Source organism: Macaca nemestrina, chromosome 19 (assembly GCF_043159975.1).
Source record: "Macaca nemestrina isolate mMacNem1 chromosome 19, mMacNem.hap1, whole genome shotgun sequence".
NCBI lineage: Eukaryota > Metazoa > Chordata > Mammalia > Primates > Cercopithecidae > Macaca > Macaca nemestrina.
In genome coordinates, this window is record NC_092143.1 from 23,728,102 (window position 1) to 23,746,637 (window position 18,536).

The window sequence follows — 18,536 nt, forward strand, 5'->3', positions numbered from 1 at the left end:
AAGTTCAGAGGCCAAAAGCTTCCATTCTGTAAATCGCCTGAGAATTTGCCAGCTCACACAAATGTCTTTTCCTTACATACCTATCATCTTTGATGATGCATATTTGTTGTCATCTTGTATCTGTCACATTATTTCTCAATTTCACAACAGATAGTAGCGTGTATCGATATTTTTCACATGGTTATCAAAAGGTATTTCTCAATCATGATAATATACAAATCTCCCCATTGGAAGCTACTCTAGGAATTAAACTTTCTAACCAAATCAGCTTAAAAGGATATCAATAACTGCCTACATAGAATCCATTTAAATATTTTAAAGACCAAACACTTATTTAGTTTAAGGACTTCTTTTCTTCCAAGGGGTATTAACTGAAACATTTATGTGAAATTTAGCCTTGCTACCTCCGGTTAACCAAAGGCATCAAAAGAGGAAGAATCTTAGCCATGAACCACCATAACAGATCCAGAAATGGACCTACCAGTAGGCAGCTCCAAGCTCTAAGGATTTAAACTTGCGGACTAAACACACCATTTTAGTACCACTACTTATTCAGAGTTGCTTTAAAAAATAATAATAATGCTAAATAATGATCCCTGATGAATAAAAAATAACAAAGCCACCACTTTGCAGAAGCATTTTTTTTTCCAAAAAAAAGTTTTAACTTTCATTTTAGGTTCAGGGGTACATGTGCAGGTTTGCTATATAGGTAAATTGCATGTCACAGGGTTTAGTGTACAAATTATTTCATTACTCAGGTAATAAGCATAGTACCCAAGAGGTAGTTTTTCAATCCTTACCATCCTACCACCCTCCAGTATGCCCTGGTGTCTGTTGTTCCCTTCTTTGTGTCCATATGTACTCAATGGTTAACTTACAAAAGCATTTTTATTGTTAGATTTATATGATCAATTTTAACATAAAGGAGGGCATGTACTAGAAAAATAATATTACTTTATTAAAGATAGCTATAAGTAAAATAAATCACAAAGAGGAGATAAGGTAAACATTACATTCCTAAATAGATATTGCTCAAATACAAAACCAAAAATCATTATTTCATATTAAATCAATATATAAATCTTTGAAATATCTCAGTCTCATTTCTTGCTTAGAACTTGATAATTTTTAAAATTAGACAAACATTGAAAACATATTAAGAAATAGTTTGGACAGTAACAATCAGCATTAGTATTTTCCTTTCCTATAAAATTAAGGGATCAATTAAAATAAAGCTGGCATTTATGTAAGTAACAAGTTTATGGATCCATTTACATTTATCTCATTTAATCAGAGAGGCTAAGTAATTGCCCAACATAATACAGCTACTAAATTCAGGAACCAGAATTGCGACGTAGGTCTTTTGATTTCAAACTTCAATATCAATTTACCACCAAGTCTTTCCAGGGACTAAGTTCCTGGGGACAGGGTGGGAGGTGTCACAGAACATCACAGAATAACCTTGAGAAATCACAGAATCACACAATACTGATTATAAATACTACCAAGTACCACAAAGTTCCTGTGCTGTGCTAGTTAACTATTCAACCAAAGGAATTCAGTATTTTGGAACAGAGCTTAAGGAACAAACATGTACATCTCAAAGTAACTGAGGCTGAAAGACCAGGAAGTTGTGCTAAAACTGGTTCTTTGATAGATGCTTTCCAAAACTTAGTAAGGGTTATAAAATCCCTGGCAGAAAAAAAGAAAATACAAAGAAAAGAAAAATACAGACCAATATCTCTCATAGTCTCAAGAATTTGTAACAAAAATAAAAGCAAATAGGATATTTATTTGCTTTAGAATTATATATCAGGACCAAGTAGGGTTTATTCTTAGCATGAAAGGAGTTCAATTGGCCAAAATGGATCAATATAATCCAAAATATTAACAGGCTAAAGAAGAAAAAAAGAATTCCTGATCATATCAATCATTTGACAAAATTCAACATGCATTCACGAGTAAAAACAAAAAAACCTCTAAGAAAAATAAGAATACAGAGGAACTTGATAAAGAGCATCTACTAAAAGCCTACAACTAACATTATACTTAATGGTGAAAGTCTGAATGCTTTTGTCCTATGACCAGGAATATGGCAAAGAAAGTCACACTTACCACTCTTAACATATCATTGGAAGTTCTACCCAATGCCACAAAGCAAGAAAATACACACACATACACACAGTTTGGAAAGAACGATGTAATTGCCCTGTGTGATGGTTAATTTTAAGTGTCGACTTGATTGGATTAAGGGATACCTAGAGAGCTGGTAAAGCATTACCTATGGGGAGGTGTGTGAGGGTGTTTCCTGAGGAGACTGGTGTGTGAGTCAGTGTACTAAGCAGGAAAAATCAGCTTTCAATGTGGGCAGACACCATTCAATTATCGGGGGCCCTGGTTGAACAAAAGAGTAGAGAAAAAGCAAATTCTCACTCCTGGAGCTGGGACATCCTTTTTCTTCTGCCCTTGGACATCATAACTCCAGGTTCTCTAGGCTTTAGACTCCAGGACTTATACCCAGCAACCCTCTGGGTTCTCAGGGCTTTGGCCATGGACTGAGAATTACACCCTCGGCTTCCCTGTTTCTGAGGATTTTAGACTTAAACTGAGCCCCACCACCAGCTTCCCTGGGTCTCCCACTTACAGATGGCCTATCCTGGGACATTCCAGCCTTTGTAATTGCATGAGCCAATTGCAAGAGCCAATTCCCCTAATAAGTCAGTCTCTCTCTCTCTCTCTCTCTCTCTCTCTCTCTCTCTCTCTCTCTCCACCTATTCTTTTGGTTCTGTTTCTCTAGAGAATTCTGACTAATATACCCCACTCAAAGATAAAATGATTGTCTACAGGGAAATACAGAGGAATTATCGAAACTAATAAGTGAGTTCAGCAAGGCTACAAAATATAAGAAAAAAAACATTGAAAACATCGATTCTATTTCTACATGTTAGTAATGAACAATGGACACCTAATTTTTTTTAAAGCCAGAATACTATTAACAGTAATTATAAAAACTAAAATACTTAGATGTAAATCTGAAAAACCACAAACAGGTCTTCTATGCTGACAACTACAAAACACTGATGAAAGAAATCAAAGGAGATCTAAACAAATGAAACAGAGAAATACACTGTGTTCATGGGATTGGAAGATTCAAAATAGGAAAGATGCCAATTCCCCACAAAATGACTGATACACAGATTTAATGCAATTTCTAACAAAATCCCAGTAAGATCCTTTTGTAGATATCAACAAAAGCATTCTAAAATTATATGAAAGACAAAGGAATTAGAATAAAACAATTCTGAAAATGAATAAAGTAGAAAAAAGTCATTTTACCCAATTTTAAGACTTATATAAAGTTATTAAAACCATGTGACTTTGGCAGAGTAATAAACATTAGGTTAATATAACAGAATAGAGAACCAAGAAGCAGACACACACTAATCTGCCAAAATGATTTTCAACAGAGGTGGCGGAAGGATAATCTCTTCAAAACAGGGCTAGAACAACTGAACATCCATAAGCAAAAAAAATGAACCTTGACCTAAGGCTCATACTTTATATAAATAGTAACTCAAAGTGGATCATGGGCTGAAATCTAATAAATAAAAGTATAAAATTTTTCAAAAAAAAAAAACTCAGGAGAATAGCTCTGAAATCTAAGTTTTGGTTGACACCAAAAAAGCACAATCCATAAAAGAAAAAATTGGCAAAGTGGGCTCCATCAAAATTTTTAGACTTTTGTTCTACAAAGGCCCTATTAAGAAGAAAAGACAATCTCCAAGCTGAGAAAAAAGATTCACAAATCACATGTCCAACAAGCAATTAGTACCTGGACTGTTTAAGGAACTCTCAAAACTCAAGAGTAACCAACCAATCTGGCATTTCCTCAGAAGGTGAAACATAGAGTTACCATATGACCCCGCAATTTTACTACCAGCAAATGAAAATATATGTCCCCACAAAAGCATCTACACGAACATTCACAGCAGCATTATTCATAAAAGCCAAGAAGTGGAAAGTATCCAAATGTTCATCAACTGATAAATAAATGATAAATTCATACAATAGAATATTATATGGCGATACAAAGAAATGAAGTTCTAATACATGCTGTGGCATGAATAAATATTAACAATTTTAACTAAATAAAAGAAGTCGCAAAACATTACATGCCATATGATTGCATTTAAATGAAATGTCTAGAAGAAGCAAATCTATGGAGACAGAAAGTAAATGTGCAGATTGGCCTAGGGCTCAGGGGGGTGGAGGGAACAGGGAGTAATGCTAATGGGGGCTGCGGTTTCACTTTGGGTTATTTGAAAATGTTCTGAAGCTGATTGTGGTGATGCTTGTACAACTCTAAATCAGCTAAAAAACCACTGAATTGTACACTTTTAAAGGTGAATTTAGTATTAAGTGAATTACATGTCAATAAAGCTGATTTTTTAAAAGTTTGGTTTTCTAACATTCCAGATCAACGAAGGTATCCATGCCACCTCAATGTACTCTCTTGATACTTTTTTCTGCCATATAGCTAAAGAAAAAAGGGAGGAAAAGAGTCACATAGAACATTTACGCAATCAGAAAGCAAAATTCACCATGAATATTTTGTTTCAGAAAGGCATAATTTTCTACTTAAATTTTTTAAAAATTAAACTATATTCTTTATGCTGACCATATTTGTAACCATATTAATCCTCACAGTCAAATTTTCTGTATTATTTTGTTTGCAATCAATAAAAAGTGACTGATTTGTTTACTTCAAAATTATCTATATATTTCATTTTTTAAAGATCAGCAAAATATCCTTAACTCCCATAATAGAGGGCACTGTGATAGCAACACACTACTTACAATTTCTAACGTTTCTGGGAGACAGTAAAGGGGTAGGAGAAACTGAGAATGGACAGCCCAAATTACCACACTCAACTCTCAAATCCAAATGGCACAGCTCATTTAAAACTAATTTTAACCGTTTGCTTGAAGGAAAATCTGATAGGTGCTTTTAACTTTTGAAGTTTTCAGCCATATAGTTATGGTAGAAGATTATTAAAAACCATTATTTAATACTTCTAAGCAAGGTAGTCATTATCTGCAAAGAAGAAATAATATTTTTTAAAATTCCTAGCCATAAACCTGGCTATTTCTACTTTCTACCTTATTTAGTTCTATCAGGACCTTATGTTAATGGGTCAAGACAACAGTACTTTCTGTAAAACGCAAAATAAAAATCAAATCAGTGGTTGCCAGGGGTTAGGAGTGTGACAAAAGAATTGACTGTAAAGAGATAAAGCAAAATTTTTAGCATAGTGAAAATAATCTACACCATGACTATTTACATGTGTTTAAAACTCATAGAACAATATTTTTAAAAGCGTACATTTTACTATATATATACTTTCAAAAACTTAGCTTGTTAAGAAAAGATACAATAGAAGGTACTACATCACTGTCACCAAAGAGAATTGAAGATTATGCTAGAATACAATGCTATTTTCAACAAAACACAGATAGAAAAAATGGTTTTAGTTCTTCCTTCTACAAAAAGCTTAGCCTTTGTCTACACAAAGAAAACAAAATATCCTTGCAAAAAAATAAGAGTCCACTAGGAAAATATATTTATGGAAATTTCAGGGTTTTTTTGTATATCAAAATCATAAATATTGTCAATTAATTATATAGTGATATTTGATATGTTCTTTTGTACTTGACCTAAGTGAGCTTATTTGTCAAATTACACCATACAAGCTAAGGTTTACTTACTTTCCGAGTATTTCCAAAATATTTGACAGTGATGAAAATCTCATAAAGGTTCAATAAATACAACTTGAACAGAATTGAATACTTTCTATCTCATGGCACAAATTATGTTATTTAAATATACTAGAAAATAGCAGTAAGGGTACTTTGGGGAAAGAGGTATGATAAAAGATATAAAAAGATATAAAAAGAGTAAAGAGATATAATAAAAAAGAAATACAATTAACGGAAAGACATGAGGCACATAAAAAAACAGTGAGTCTCCAAATCCAGATTTCACAAAATAAAAAATCAATGTACATTATAACAAACAACAGTTCTCAATAAACGAGTTTTATACCATGAATCAGGGGGAAAATGGGGGCAGAGGGGGAATGGAGTGGGGCAGCAAGCTGGTATGAGTAAGTTTGGACACAACAGTAAAAGGGAAGTGAGAGGGTTGTAGTTAAGTAGCAGAAGTGAAAGTTAGAGGACAAGAAAGACTATGAGATCTTCATGCCATCTAGATTTCTAAACGCTTAGATAACTCTTCATTGTGAAAAATCTACATACATAAAACTTTCCAATTTTATGCAATATTTTCTAAACCACTTTAGAAGTTTTTTAAAAATGTAAATATGGAAATGTGATCTTCAAAATCAATGGAATTAAACTACACTCAACTAGCTCCACCAGTAAAACTGGATATAGTATTCTAAAAATTATCTTTCATAAGCTTGTAAATTACCTGTATGAATTTTTTTCCAACTGGCTAACAATATCTGAGTAATAATAAATAATATGAACGCACAAGACTACAGCGTCATGTGACTAACATGAAATACAAGAACAAAATACTAATTTTTAATATAGTAACATGTAAAAACCAGCACTTTAACCAATATGGAAATATAAAACCACTTCAGTTCATTATCGTTTTATTTTTATTGAAGATTAGATTGTAGTGATAAACACTGTTAGGACTAAGAATGAAGAAGGATATTTATAAATATTAACAAAAATTCTATTTCTCATTCTCAGTAATATAGATTTCCACTGAGATTGAAAAATAGATCCAAAAGAATAGCAGATATTTTTATTTCATCAGTTCCTCACAAGTGTGGTTTTCCAGTGGTCCAATTAAAGTACACTGGAGGCAATAATTTGATATGAACATTTACTGTGAATGAAGTAAAATTTAACAATAAGGGAGTATGTGAGTATCTACAGTTTCTTTTCAGGCAGAAGGCTTGAATTTATTGGAAGCAGATCTCTGCAGTGACTGACCAACACTGCCCCACATTCCCCACAATCCTTATGACAGACAGACAGCCTGCCTCACATTAATTCACTTCACACCACTTCTATCGATCCACAGCCGGTTCCCTAGTCTCTCTGCACACATTGCCTGTCTGGCTGCCTACATCCACATCAGCACATACACACAAAGGCCATAGAAAGATAACCTTTTGCTTTCCATTAAAGATACAGTATCCACTTTTCCTTCTGCAATAACATCAAAAATATGAAATTAACAGTATAGATGTCTTGTAGAAAAGCCTTCCTGTAAGAAACAGTGAGGGTATTTATCCCTTATTCTGCATAAAGATCACTTTGATTTGTCGAAAACAATAAAGTTAGTTTATTAAAGGCCACAAAGTCATTAGAGAAATAAAAATATAATTTAAAATAAGCAGAATGTCTTCAAGTTCAAATAACAATATAAGAATTATTTGGTAACATGAGTTTTGATCTTTGTTTCTGAAGAAATGAAATACATTTTTTCCTAATTAGTATTTTTTTTTTGAAAACTGCTCTCATATAAAATGTAATTATTAGCAATTCTGAAAGCAACAAAAGGGAAACATTTACTGAAAAAATATGTAAGTAAAACAGAAAACAGAAGTGTACTATATCAATGAAATATTAATATGACAGCATAAAGCTTTATTATTTCTCTTTCCCAAAAAGAACTTAAAATTGACCCATCATTTAAAAAATCAAGCCTGATGCTTCTAATTATCACATGTACTTTTTCAAAAATTTCTGTGAGATTTGTAGGCTATGAGCTGACAACACCAATTTTGGTTTCAAAAGTCACAAATAAAACAAAGATTATGTTGTTCAACCTATAAACTGTTACGAAACAAAGAAAAAACTGTTTTTAAATACCACTGTACTAAAGCATAAGCTTAAAATTATAACCCCTGGCTGATTTAGAAACTCAAACTATAAACAGAATTGCATATCTCAGAACTGTGCTAAAGTATGTTCTTTTAAATAAGAGGGTACCTTTGAAATTCTTCACGAATTTTTTTGTTTTGGCTAGGATCACCTAGGCAGAGGTTACATCATCAAGTGGTAACAAAAACAGTACCCTCACTACATACAGTACATTACACCTGTTGTTATTTATAATAACAGTAAGCTGCTTTGGAAATCAAAGAAAGGAAAACTGATAAGGGCTGCTGAAGTTGACGGTTTAAAAAAAAAAAAAAAAAGGATGCTAAGATGTGTATTGGGCCTGAAGGATGGGATAGATCTGAGTAACAGAGAGGATGGCATTGCCAATATGAGTAAAGCAAAGCCATTAAAATAGTAAACTTAACCATGCAATAGGTATGATAACTGTGCAATGGTATAGGTAACAGTGCAATGTTCCCTCATGATATTAAACACTCAAGGAGCATCCAGGCTATTATGCAACAAGCCCTATACCAGAGACTAGAGACACAAAAGTAAAAAGTTATACCCTTAGCTTCCAAAAAGCTTATATGTAAACCGAAGGAGTCATTAAATGAATTTAAGCATGGAAAATACCTTAATTTTATTTGTGCTTAGAAAGGGCTCTCCTGTAGCAATGTAAAGAATGACTTGGAAGGACTCGATGAATGAAGGTAGAAATAAGGCCAATGATGTTAAAATCGTGCTACTGGGAGCCCTAGTAGTTCTTCAGAAGTGCCAGAAGGGAGACTTCCACCCTCCCCATCCTTACCTCTTTCTGTGTGGTTGTATGTATGCATGCATGCACACACATGCCCATAAGTTTTACAGAAGTTTTCATTTGAAAAAAGGATACCACTTTTTTAAAAGTCTGAAAATCACTGATCTATATATATTTTTAAAGACAGTATTTAATGAGGAGAAAATCAAGAGTAGTTTTCAGATAAAATGTACAGAATGGTAGGGCTGTTTTCTGAACATGGGGAAGGCAGGAGGAAAAATTTATTCATTTAACTTTTTTTGAATGGTAGTTATACTAGGCAAAGAAAATAAAAATGAAGGTAGGGAAACACAAGGACTTTACACTAGAGAATCTAATAGCCATATTGAAAATACAGATTCATCAATAAATAAGTGAAAATAGTTTACATATGGAGAAAAATCAGCTCTTCTTAGGATGGGAAGAGGAAGAAATACATGTCAAAGACAATTTCACAAGAAGGAAATATTTGAGTTAGGTCTTGAAATATGTATAAGAATTTACGATGAAATGACACTAGGAGAAGAAAATTCCAGGAAGAAAGGGTACGCTAAAAGTCCCTGGCGCATCTACAGAACTGGGTAGCAGGAGCACAAAAAGTGTGAGAAGAGGTAAGCAATGAGGCTAATATAACATTTGAGGCTAGAGCCCCAAAGGCAATAAGAAACAGGGTACTAACAGAAAATTTGAAGTAAGAAAGGAATAAATTTTCATTCTTTAAAACAGATGCCTGGCTCCAGTACGGAAAATGAAGTAGAATCACTGGTAAATATAATTACAAGGTTGCTGGGGCTGGTGACTATGCAATGAAAGTAAAGAAAAACTTTAATACCTGAGATTTAGGGATCAGTTAAAAAAAAATTCCTATGATTTCTCTTTCTGGTCATCAGAATAGTTCAGGAATTCAGTTTTGGGTAGAGCCAGAAGCAGTTGTTAAAGACAATTATGAAGGCAGAGAGTTTAACGTGGTATCAAACATAGTCTGCAAAGACACAATCCCGAACGCCATAATCCTAAATGTCGAAATCGCGAAAGATGGAAATTCCTAAAGATCAAAATCTCTTCAATCTAAAACTCCACATGATGAAAATCTCTAGAGTCTAAAGTCCCCAAAATCATAATCCCAAAAGAGAAAATTCCCAAATCCTGAAATCCTGAAAGCCCGATTCTAGGGAATCGATCAGTGCGCTTTTTGGTTGTATGCAGGAGAGTTACATCATGTTAGCTACATCATGTTAGGAAGTATTACCTTTTTATTGTCTTCACTTGGAAATTAAATGGGTTTAAGGAGGAGTGGATGGGTAACAGCCTGACAAGGGGTAGACTTGTGGACTTAATTTTGGTATCAATTTAACTGGATCAAGGAACATCTAGAAACCCAACCCAAAGCATTACTTTGGGTGTGTCTGTGAGAGTGTTTCCAGAGGTGATTAATGTGAGAGTCTGAGTGGACTAGGTGGGAAAGATTATGGCCCAAATCCAGTTTAATCTACTAGTAGATAATCCCAGAGAGGTAACAAATAAAAAGCAATAATTTCTGGCAACCCGCCAGGCTGCCTTTGTATCACTGTATAAAACCTGATGAATAAAAGATAATAGACAGTGATATGTCATACATTAAATTCAATGATAGGCCAGGTGTGGTGGCTCACGCTTGCAATCTCGGCACTTTGGGAGGCTGAGGTGGCAGATCGCTTGAGTTAGGAGTTCCAGTCCTGCCTGAACAACATGGCAAAACCTCATCTCTACAAAAAAATACAAAAATTAGCTGGGCATGGTGGTGTGCACCTATAGTTCCAGCTACTCAGAAGGTTGAGGTGGGAATATTGCTTGAGCTCTGGAGGTCAAGGCTGCAGTGAGCCATGATGGCACCGCTACATTTCAGGCTGGGCGACGGAGCAAGACCCTGTCTCAAAAAATTAATTAATTAATTAATTAATTAGATAAATTCAACGATGGATACTAGGGGTTGAGTTTAGCACAGTGCCTGAGATGTAGTAAGTGCTCAATAAGTAGCATTATAGTAACATTAAAGTTATTACCATTGCTTTTATTATTATCAATTTTTGCTTATTGTTATTTTTTTTTTCCTAAATTCAGGAAAATACTGAATACTCAGGTTTTTTCCTCCATTTCATGAACCCATTTACTTATGCCTTTTAAAAACTTTTAGTATTATTTCCCTCCTTTTAGAGCCACATTTCCAGACATCTTATGATACATGTTTGTAAATAAGACACTTGATGGCAAAAAATCAGAATATTTACATTTCAAAGAACCAATGTATCTTATTTTCTTTCACTGCCAAAAAATGTTATTTTCAAATATCTAAAGACACACACACACACACACACATCAGTAGGAAAGCTTTTGACTCTTAATCTCTTCACACAAAGTGAATAAATGGTTTGAAAATAAACACGCAAGAATCTGGTTTTAATATTGTGCTAGCAGATGATACATTTAATTGGCAACAATATGCTACAAGATCACACTATAAGGTATTTTGGATATTCCAATAACTTATCACAAAAATATATTAAACATTGTAATGTGCTCTGACTTTATTATTTGAGAATATTCAGTTATTTTATAGATAAGAAGAAGAAAATGGATGAAACTCATAAGAAGTGTTATATAGACAGTAAATAAATGAGTACCATGTAAGAATATAGGCAAAACTAATAAGATATATTAAGTACAGACAGTAAGTTAATGACCTAGAAGATACATGATAAAAAGCATGAAACAAGCAAGAATGTTACTTATAGAGAGAAATGAACGGAAAGACAGCTCATAAGATAAAGCTGTAACACCTCTCAAAAAAAAAAAAAAAAAAACCGCAGGAGAAAATCTGCATGACCTTGTATTTGCCAACGAGTTTTTAAGATACAACACCAAAGGCATGAGTCATAAAAGAAAAACTAATTGGACTTTATCAAAATTAAAAACTTTTGTTCTGCAAAGGACGTTGTTAAGAGAATGAAAAACAACCCGCAGACTGGGAGAAAATATTTGAAAAGTATGTATCTGTTTAAGGGCTTCTATCCAGTACATACGAAGAACACTTAAAACTTTACTGTTGGGCCGGGTATGGTGGCTCAAGCCTGTAATCCCAGCACTTTGGGAGGCCAAGACAGGTGGATCACGAGGTCAGGAGATCGAGACCATCCTGGCTAACAAGGTGAAACCCCATCTCTACGAAAGATACAAAAAATTAGCCGGGCATGGTGGCGGGCGCCTGTAGTCCCAGCTATTCAGGAGGCTGAGGCAGCAGAATGGCGTGAACCCGAGAGGCAGAGCTTGCAGTGAGTCGAGATTGCGCCACTGCACTCCAGCCTGGGCAACAGGGTGAGACTCCGTCCTCAAAAAAGAAAAACAAGAACAAAACCAAAATTTTATTGTTAGGCAACCCAAGGTAAAAAAAAAAAAAAATTTCTTACAAAGGTAAGAACAATTGGACAAAAAGATGTTAAATAGGTATTTCACCAAAATGGACATATGGATGGCAAATAATCATATGAAAATACGCTCAACATTATTAGTCAATAAGGAAAGATGAACAAAAATCATGGTAAGATATAAATACATACTTATTACAATGTCTAAAGTTAAAAAAATACTAACAATATCAGATGCTGACAAAGATGCAGAGCAATAGGAAAGCTCACTCCTTCTTGGTAGGCACAACTGCTTTGGAAAACAGTTCCAGTGAATTTTTAGTCACACTTACACAACCAAGCAATTCCATTCCAAGGTAGTTGCTCAAGTGAAAAAACATGAAATTTGTGAAACCTGGAAACTTACATTGACATAATACCCTGTACATGAATAGCTACTAGAGCTTCATTCGTGATCATCAAAATCTGGAAACAACCCAGATATTCCTAAACAGGTGAATGGATAAATATACTTTGGTACAGCCACATAATAAAACACTATTTACCAATAAAAAGGAATGAACTATTGATACATGCAATAACACGAATGAATCTCAAATGTATTTTGCTACGTGAAAGAAGCCAAACCCAAAAGACTACAGGTTAGATTCCATCTATAAGGAACTCTGGAAAAGGAAAAACTGTAATGATGGAAAACAGATCAGTGATTGCCAGGGACTGGAAAGAGAGGGGTTGATTACAAAGAGGCTATATAAGGAAATTATTAAAGTGCTATAAACGTTCTGTATGGTACTGTGGTGATGGATACGTGACCATTTATCAAAACCTAAAGATCTATCTGCTACAAAGAATAAACTTTATTGTATACACATTTTTAAAAATAATGAATTAACCAAAATGCCAAGGGAACCCAGGATGAACTGTAGATTCTGACAAATGAGTCTATGTAAATTACAAATGTAGGACATAACCTCACTGAAGGTGTAAAGAAAAACAGCTGACCTTAGTAACTTTGGAAAACAGGCCAAAAAACTGGTTAATGTAAAGCTAAAGACAAAAATAACTATACACAATACTACACTATAGTTGGTAAACTGGTTTTTCACATGGTATGAGTTAGCAATTCTGAATTACTTTTAATGTCTACTAGGGTTGAAAAAACAAGTAAACATTGTAGATAATGAGAGTCAGGTTTCTCAAATTCAAAGAAGGAAGTTAAAAACAAGCAAAGGAGAAAGATTAAATCTTTTGGTAATGGATGAAAATGAGAAATATCAGTATGAACTCATATCCACTTTAATATACAGGCACACACTAATACAGAAATAATTCTAGATGTGTGGGGTATACATGGGCTAGTGTGTATACATATGTTTCGCAGTTCTGTCCACTCACAGGACCCAGAAGCAGTGAAATCCCTGTAGTAACAAGAACACCTAGCACTCAGATCTTAGTGTCTAATACCTCCATTAAAAAGAACCAGGGCTCCTTAGAGAAATGGCTGATTCTAAGGAAGGCAGGGAAAATACAGATGAGCATACAGATGAGCAGGGAGACTGTGCCAGAAAAAAAGAAAGTACTTTAAGAAAAAAAGATGAGGCCATATCAAAATGACAGTGGAGCCAACTTAAAAGAGCTCCCTTTGGCCAATGCCAGGATAATCTGAGCAATGAACTGGCATTATAAAAGTTCTATTCCTCAGACAGTTATTAGGAGCCTGCTGAGGGCCTGGCGCTGGGTCTTTGGGGACAAAATATAAGGTCCTGGATCTTGGCCCCAAGGAGATCTCAGTGGAGTACTTCTATATGTATTTATTTTTATGAAGACTCTATGGCTTCAATATCACAATGGAATACAAATTATGTCTCAAAATGTAGATATGTATTTATATATAAGATATAAAGAAAGAAGTAAAATGACAAGCCTGAGAGAAAACTAAGTAAGCAAATGCATGAAATATATTGACTTCAGCCTGGAAACAGGACAAAGTGGCATCAAACTGCTGAAGATTTAAACACACATACACTGTAATGAGCATAATGCATCTACAGAAGCACATCATGATTCCACCACATTACAGTGATTAAACCTCACAATTCATTTTAAAGACTATTCATATCTAACCAATGATTTAGAGAATGAAAAGTTGAATTAAGTAAGGGAGCACCAATCATTGCCTCTGGCAGAGCTTTTAAGGAATTAACTTGCAAACAAAGTTATAAAAAGAATGAAAAATGAGCCAGACAAGTAATAAGACACAGAGATATGACAGTGTATGAAGAGAATATAAACTTTCATTTTTAACCCCGTCCCACAAACAAAAACATAGCAAAGTCTATTTTTAAACAAGGCGGCCTACTCTTAGACTACAACTCTAACTTCTTCCTTACTCTGGCAGTGAGCAGGGGAAACCAGGAAAGGAACTTGAGTCACTACAAATAAACTATCATTAAAGAAAACTTGAAAAGATTAATAAAAGTAGATCAACTACTCTTACAGAGAATGCCTGCAATAAAGAATTATGCTTTAAAGAAGTTAAATGAATAATCCCTATCCTCTTGGTGTATGAGAATCATATTTGATTTTGCAACCACAGATTTCAGTTAGAGTGTTTCCCAGCACATTTTAAAAATGTGTTTAACTCTGTCAGCATAAGTAGATATACCTGGACATGTTATCAGGCTATAGCATACATACAATGTTTCACATAACATTTAATGAGGCATTAATATGTAAAATACTTCTTGAAACCGTGCTTGGTACATACCAAGTCTTATATATTTCTATACATTTACAAACAGTACAACTGTATTGTAAATATCTTAGTGTTGTCAGCTCTTTTACGACCCCCACAGCACATAAACATTATCAGCAACACTGTAATATATTTGAGTATCAGTAACAAGTATTAAAATGTCATAGTTCTGATAAATAAAAAAGTAAAACCAAAATATATGATATGAAAGTTACAAATAGGTGACCTCAAGTAATATTTAAGATACTGTCATCCTGTTCCATTCATCTTTTTTGTTTACATATATTTCACAGAGATTCTACATTTATATAAAAATTAAAATAGATTTATACAGTACAGGAGTACTACACCCTCAAAAACAGTTTTAATATTTCGCTCTGAAAATGTCTCCTTTAAATGAATTCCCTGGCACTTCCAAATACTCTATTTATTTTCCAGCTGTTTAAGTGACTGGCTATGCTGGGCACTCTGAGTCCTTCACCATCTCTGTAATAGTTCTTACCGCACTGTTTCATTGTTCATTTGATTACCTGCTTTCCTAATACACTATAAGCTTCATGAAGACAGGGACCATGACTACTTTGTTTATCATTATATTCCCTAGCCTATAGCTGTTTGGCACTTAATAAATAGCTATTGAATTAGAGAGGGAAAGAAAAAGGGAGGAAAGATCGAAAACAAACTGTGACATATACATTGATCAGGACATTTACTTAACATTGTTTTAATCTTTTATTATTCACCAGAAGCAATTCTATACGCAAATATGCAGTGTTTATAAATGAAATTTTGACAAATGTCCCATGTATAAGATCAATTTTATATATTCTTAGTATCTATCAAAAAGTATATAATACAAATTATATAATCCATTTATTAAGAAAACTGTTTTATAAAGCAGTAGCAAATACTAAATGGAAAAGAAAAGATAAATTGGGTAATTTAATTTTACATAAATAACATAAAAAATACTACCTACTTAACCGCAGTATCACCCTCAGTAACATAAGCATAAACAGACTATTCCTTAGAAATGTAATTGGAGAAAAGGCAACAAATTTCACATGTTTAATTATTCTAGCCCAGGATATCTTAACTCATTACTAACATTCTGGGTTGGAAAATTCTTTGTTGGCAGTGGCAAGGGCTGTCCTGTTTGGTAGCATCCCTGGCCTCTGTCCTAGTGGTGACAACCAAAATGTCTCCAGATATCACCAAATGTTGGGGTGGGAGGGTATGCAAAATTGCTCCAGGTTAAGAATCACTGCCCCAGTCAAATGAGTCTCAAAGCTACAAGTGAACTCATCAAGTCAAGTGAAGTGAGTTATGTTATATCCAAAAGAATCACATCAAAGTCAACTCCCTCTGCCCCTACCCCATAAGCACTATTATTGATAGAAATGTGCTGTCCTACCAAAGCAGATTGATGTGCTTTCTATAGTGATTATTATCTAGTCACTATAATTACATTTTCTATTACAAAACTCAAGTAAAATCATTTCATCCTTTGAAAATAAAATGCTTTTAACCAAGGAAATATTATCATCTTTGGTCCATTAATATAGCACCAACCATCAAGTAACAGATTACAGAAACATTTCCAAAATTAGTGTACATTTCCCTGTATAATAAAAATGATGGTAGTGATGGAAAGTGGAAAAATAGAAAAGAACATTTACAGGGAAAGATGATAGGTTTGAAGTGCCTATAAACGCCCCAGTGAAGATGAAGATGACCTAATGAAATGGAATCTCATTTCTTTTCATATCCAGCATCCAGAACAATGCTGTGCTCCATGTATATGCACAATACAATGTGTTTAACTGACTTAATGTTACTTTTAAGTTTTAGCTGACTGATTTTTTAGATAGATAGATAAAAGTGTATTCTGATAAATCCACAAGATGGGGTTGTTTCTTTGGGAATGGGGAAATCTATCATTCTAATGAAGGGATCCAGTACTCAGAATAATCATCAACCCCGTAAAGAATTGAAATCAGAATATCTTAATGAACTTTGTGTTCAATCAGAATTAACTGCTTCTTCCCCTTTTCCTACATATCCTATTTATATCTGTTTTATGACACAGATATTTAAAAACCTACATGGAACTAATTAATCACCATTCAATCAATTGGAGAATGAATCCCTAAATTTTCCATTTATCTCTAGTAAACTACTAGAAGGTGGGTTTGTTGTTGTTGTTGTTGTTGTTCTTTTCACAGATCCAAAGTTAATCTCTTTGGGCCTCATCAGGTAAAGCAGCAACTAGGGAGTCTACTGAGGGCCTCGCACGGGCCCCTTCTATGTCCACAAGATTAGAAGAAAGTTGAACTTCATTTAAAAAGAGCTAACGCTACTTGCAAAAGGCCCATCATGGATTCAAACACGTAATACCAAAGAGTTCCAGCCGCTCACGAGTCTGTCTAATCTCTGTGATCTGAAGCAGAGCTGAGGCACCTGGCTCACAGGGTGACATTATTCTGCCACGGTGCCCCAGGGAGGGAAAGACAGGTATGATGATTGTGAGCAGTACCTGCTGGACCACTATGAAGGTCCTAGCAAAGGAAAGACACTCTTCGGTCCTAGGCTTGCAGCTGGATTTCTTTTTCCTCTAATTAAAAAGCAAAATAAAGCAAAATCAAACAAACTCACCTCAAATTGCTTAAAGAACTATGTTAGAAAATTTGGAGGTGATTTTAATTTAAGGTGACTTTTCCTTTTTTCTTCCATGCCATGAATTTTCTTCTACTTCACACTAGCACATTTTAATCTAATAAAATTAAAGAAAAATGTAAAATAACTGATCATAGTTCACGGATTTAGTAGGTATTAAATCTTTTTCTTCTTTTGTATTATTACATAATTACCAAGCACCTGCAAACTTGGTAACAGAGGGCAATTAGATAGTGACACCTCATTTTTAGCAACAAAATGCTACTAAATTTTTTTAGTGGAAATTTAACTTCTAGAAACATTAGCATATTTCAAGTAAAATCTCACCATAGTTATCAATGCAGAAATCTTTGTACACCAGCTGAGTCTTTGTAGAGTTTTCTAAAAATGACGAGTTTGAAATCAGTAGTCTTAAAGAAACACACACAATCAGTAGATATACATCTCTGGGTCTAAGTTCTTCATTTCAAATGAAAATTAACTAGATTAACTTCCCCAAAGTCATGAGATCACTTGAGTGGGGCAGTGGAGAGAGGGAGTGAGCCAGTAGGGTACTAAAGAAATCTTCAAATGGAGGTGAAGAAGGAAGATATCCTCACAGTGAAATCTCTTAGCTGCCTGAAGATGAGGCATCACTTACCGTGGCACTATGTGCATAGCTATCCAACCAATTCCACCAGCTGGGAGAACAATGGGTGTTAAGATTATATCTCTATAGAAATTGCATTGATATATATCCAATAATCTATGATTCTGGTTATAAATATGTTTAGGGAGTTAGCTAAATGGTACCCTTGTGATTTCAAGCTAAAAAATTTAACCTTCGAAGTACAGAAACTCATTATAATGTCATCAGTGTTACATAATAAAATCTTTGTTATATTCACATTTCCTATTTAACATTATGTTGGAGATATTAGCTAATACAATTGTGCAAGTAAAATGAAACAAATGAATGTAACTGTGTCATCAACTTAGT

The 18,536-nt window shown here is 34.2% G+C and overlaps 1 protein-coding gene across 7 annotated transcripts in view; it reads right to left on the reverse strand.

Annotated features, from left to right (window-relative positions):
* The window catches only part of LOC105477091 (WD repeat domain 7), a 388,969-nt gene that overhangs the window by 221,382 nt on the left and 149,051 nt on the right, over window positions 1–18,536 (reverse strand). The gene's annotated exons all lie outside the window — the stretch shown is intronic.